The sequence below is a fragment of the Bubalus kerabau genome, chromosome 22 (genome assembly GCF_029407905.1).
Source record: "Bubalus kerabau isolate K-KA32 ecotype Philippines breed swamp buffalo chromosome 22, PCC_UOA_SB_1v2, whole genome shotgun sequence".
NCBI lineage: Eukaryota > Metazoa > Chordata > Mammalia > Artiodactyla > Bovidae > Bubalus > Bubalus kerabau.
Window position 1 is genome coordinate 18,796,820 of NC_073645.1, and position 5,153 is coordinate 18,801,972.

Below are 5,153 nucleotides of genomic sequence, written 5' to 3' on the forward strand. Positions count from 1 at the left end.
ATTCATGGAAGAAGATAGATAGCCCCAAAATAAACCCATGCACCTTTGGTCAATTAATCTGCAACAAAGAGGGCAAGAATATACAATGGAGTAAAGACAGTCATTCCAATAAGTGATGCTGGGAAAACTGGACAGCTACATGTAAAAGAATAAAATTAGAACATACTCTAACACCATATATAAAAATAAACTCAGATGGATTAAAGACCTAAGTGTAGGACCAGATACTATAAAACTCTTAAAGGAACACATAGGCAAAACACTCTTTGAGATAAATTGAATCAATAACTTTTTGGATCCACCTCCTAGAGTAATGAAAATTTAAAAAAAATAAGTAAATAGGACCTGGATAGTTTTTGCATGGCAAAGGCAACCATATACAAAATGAACACACAACCCACAGAATGGGAGAAAATATTTGCAAATGATGCAGCTCATAGGGGATTAATCTCCAAAATATACAAACAACTCATGCAGCCCATTACTAAAAAAAAAAAAAAAAAAAAAAAAACTCAAGCTAAAAGTGGGCACAAAATAGAAATAGACATCTCTCCAAAGAAGATGTATGGATGGCCAAAAAGCACATGAAAAGATGTTCAAAGTCACTAATTATTGGAAAAATGCACATCAAAACTCCAGTGAGAAATCACCTCACACCACGGTGAATGGCCATCAACAAAAAGTCTACAAACAGTAAATGCTGGAGAGGGTGTGGAGAGAAGGTAACCTTCTTGCACTGTTAGTAGAAATGTAAATCAGTACAGCCACTGTGGAAAACAGTATGGAGGTTTCTTAAAAAACTAAAAGTAGTTACCATATGGTCCAACAGTCCCACCCTGGGCATGTATCTGGAGAAAAACATACTTGGCGATTATACATGCACCCCAGGGTTCACTGCAGCACTATTTACAAAAGCTAAGATATGGAGTAGACCTAAATGTTTATCAATGGATGAATAGATGAAGAAGATGTGGTACGTATGACAATGGAATACTACTCAACCTAAAAAACGAAGGAAATAAAGTTATTTTTAGCAACATGGATGGACATAGAGATTATCATAGTAAGTGAAGTCAAAGACAAATATCATATGATATCACTTATATGTGGAATCTAAAAAGTGATACAAATGAACTCACTTACAAAACAGAAATAGACACATATTTTGAAAAAAAAAAAGTAATGGTTACCAAAGGGGAAGGGCTTCCCTGTGGCTCAGATGATAAAGCGTCTGCCTGCAATGCAGGAGACCCAGGTTTGATCCCCGGGTCAGGAAGATCCCCTGGAGAAGGAAATGGCAACCCACTCCAGTACTCTTGCCTGAAAAACTTCATGGACTGTCGCCTGAGGAGCTTGATAGGCGACAGTCCATGGACTCGCAGAGTCGGACACAACTGAGCGACTTCACGATGACGACCAATGGAGAAAGGGGGAGGGAAAGATAAACTAGAAGGTGGGAATAACCTACACACTCTACTATATATAAAATAGATAATAAACAAGGACCTACTGTATAAGACAAGGAACTCTACTCAGTAGTCTATAGTAACCCATATGGGAAAATAATGTGGGAAAAAAATAGGTATATGTATAACTAAATCACTTTGCTGTACACCTGAACTTAATACAACACTGTAAATCAAGTATACTCCAATATAAAATAAAAATTCTTTTTAATTTTGTAATTGGGTCTTGACAAAAACTTACTTATCTCTGCAAAAAGATCTTAGAAATAACTGCACTAGTCAATCTAAACAAATATGATATCTTTGTAGAATCTGTGTTTGTAAAGCACTGCTCTTAGTGATCTAGTGATGTTTACCCCTCCAGTAATATTTAGATCATCATGACCACTAACTGTCTTCTGTTTGAATCTGCATGATCTGGTGGTTCTGGGCTGAGGGTCTGTTTAATGAAGTCCATGCCTCTGATCCTCCACTGAATCTACACCTATTGTTCTGTGTAAAATCTCTCGTCCTTGCTCTTGATGACAAATTGAAATTATAATGGAGTAATCACAGTTCAGGCATACAAAAATGGAGTCAGCAGGCCACTGAGGATCAGGGTTGTCTCCACACCTCTGAGAACTTGATGTTTCTTTGACCTATACCAGACCCAAGGACAGAACTAGCCCTATTCAGAAAACACTTACCAGCTACATCCTTATATTCTCAAGGTCTCCCATTGTAATTATGCAACCATTTTGGACCCCTACCAATGATTACTTAATAGGAACTCTTACTTGCCAGCTCCAACAGTGATTCTTGACAAACACTTTTTGTAATTTTGTGAATTTTGCCCTCATAAGCCACCACATTTTTGTAGTCCAGCAGAGTGTGATTCAGTTGTTTCTTGAATCTCTGTCTCTTGGGCTGCAGTCCTAACAAACTCCCAGTAAACACCTTTTTATATCAGTCAAGTCTGCATTTTCTGTGTATTCTTAATTCCATTATTTCTGACAAAGACAGACTCCAAGAGGCAACAGAAACAATTGTTTCTGGAGGCAAGTAGGAGGCTTGAGCCATAGTTTCTCAAGCCTTCCCCACTAAATTCTTGAGACTGGCTGTTCCCTCCATTGCCTGAGTGAGTTTTTCCTCTTTGGTGTTGGAGAGGGGTGAATATCTTTTTAGAATTTCTTTTTTTTTTTAATTTTATTTTATTTTTAAACTTTACATAATTGTATTAGTTTTGCCAAATATCAAAATGAATCCACCACAGGTATACATGTGTTCCCCATCCTGAACCCTCCTCCCTCCTCCCTCCCCATTCCATCCCTCTGGGTCGTCCCAGTGCACCAGCCCCAAGCATCCAGTATCGTGCATCGAACCTGGACTGGCGACTCATTTCATACATGATATTTTACATGTTTCAATGCCATTCTCCCAAATCTTCCAACCCTCTCCCTCTCCCACAGAGTCCATAAGACTGTTCTATACATCAGTGTCTCTTTTGCTGTCTCGTACACAGAGTTATTGTTACCATCTTTCTAAATTCCATATATATGCGTTAGTATACTGTATTGGTGTTTTTCTTTCTGGCTTACTTCACTCTGTATAATAGGCTCCAGTTTCATCCACCTCATTAGAACTGATTCAAATGTATTCTTTTTAATGGCTGAGTAATACTCTATTGTGTATATGTACCACTGCTTTCTTATCCATTCATCTGCTGATGGGCATCTAGGTTGCTTCCATGTCCTGGCTATTATAAACAGTGCTGCGATGAACACTGGGGTACACGTGTCTCTTTCCCTTCTGGTTTCCTCAGCGTGTATGCCCAGCAGTGGGATTGCTGGATCATAAGGCAGTTCTATTTCCAGTTTTTTAAGGAGTCTCCACACTGTTCTCCATAGTGGCTGTACTAGTTTGCATTCCCACCAACAGTGTAAGAGGGTTCCCTTTTCTCCACACCCTCTCCAGCATTTATTACTTGTAGACTTTTGTAGAATTTCTTGTCCTGAGAATCTATGACTTTTTCCCTCGAAGTCCAGGGACACGCATATCCTGTGATGCCTGTTATTGTTATTTTATGAACAATCAATGAACAATCAGTGGGGTGCATATTCAGAGTAATATTTTAGGCTATTTGGTTTTGTTTTTCTAAAATTGTTCTTGAGGCAGCTGAGGTATATATGAGAATGCATCACAACAGGAGTCAGAAGATCTCAGTTTAAATCCTAATTTTATTTATTATGAGCCTTGTGATGCTGGACAGTTCTCTTACCCCAGATCTCCCTTTCCCTCATGTGAAAAATATAAAATTACTATCTCTACCTTCCTTTTTTCTTTGCTAAGATAGATGTGAGATTTCAAGGTAAAAGTCATGTAAATTTACTTAGATAATTACTGTATATGTCTTTGATTATTTAAGAGGTTTGAATTATGTTAATGTTAAGCATGAATTCCAAGAATGAAGATCATGTGAAAATCAAGAGGTGTTTATTTGGAGCTTGATAGGACTGAAGCCCAGGAGACACAGATCCAAGAAGCTCTTAAATTATGTTCTTCTAGTGGAGAAGGAAATGGCAACCCACTCCATGCTCTTGCTGGGAAAATCCCAGGGACGGAGGAGCCTGGTGGGCTGCCATCTATGGGGTCGCACACAGTCAGACACGAATGAAGCGACTTAGCAGCAGCAGCAGCAGCAGGCTACAACATGGGGAAATTAATAAAGACAAGAAACCACAAGAGTAGGTGAAGTTTTTGTCAAGAACTAGACTTGTGCTGTGGTTCATGGGGTCACAAAAAGTCGGACACAACTGAGCGACTAAACTGAACTGAACTGAGACTTGTAGATGGCAAGAGGTAAGGATGCTTGTAAGCAAAATTAGTTGGAGTTAGAAATGGTTACAGAGTTGTGAAGCAGTGGAGGAAGAGATGGGGTTGGGAGGGAGGACAGTCTGGAGAAGACTTTGAAAATACAAAGTTGTAGCAAGCACCTGCTAGCATATATTGTTTCAAAAATGGTTGGTGGAGTCCTTGAGTTTGACACAGAAAAGAATTCAAGTTCTCAGTGATACAGGAACACTTATGTCTAAAACCACATCCACAGTGACCACCGAACTTCATTTTGGATGCCAGAACCATAGTTACTCTATTCTGATGTTTAAACTATCTTACATATGTCATAATTAATTATTTTTTATAACTGTAATGGTAGTGCAATACATTAAAAACTTTAAACACATACATTTTCAAGGACAAATTATCCTATATTGCATTATAAGATAAATGTCTATATATATTTTTTAATAAAAAAGGCATAGAATACACTGATTTCCCTCAAAGTTATACATTTACAACTTGTCATCGACTAGAATCCAGAGTTTTGAGCTGTTTGGGGCATCAAATTATTTATTTTAGTGGTTCTAATTCTTGGCTGCACAATGGAAATACTTTTTTTTTTAATTAGCAAACCTGATCCCAATCCAGTGCAATTAAATGACAGTCATTGAACAGAAGGAAAACAAGACTAAAGGACACTTTAATTTTATCTTTATCAATGGCCAAAGTCCATTCAGAATAGAGTACAAAATGGATGTGATTGAACGGTATCTTTATTCCTCAGAGAGGCCCAAGTTGAATTAGCAGGGACTGTTACAAAAGCTTTTGATTTCAGGCTCACAGTCATCCGAGTAAGAAGAGAAGGCGTCA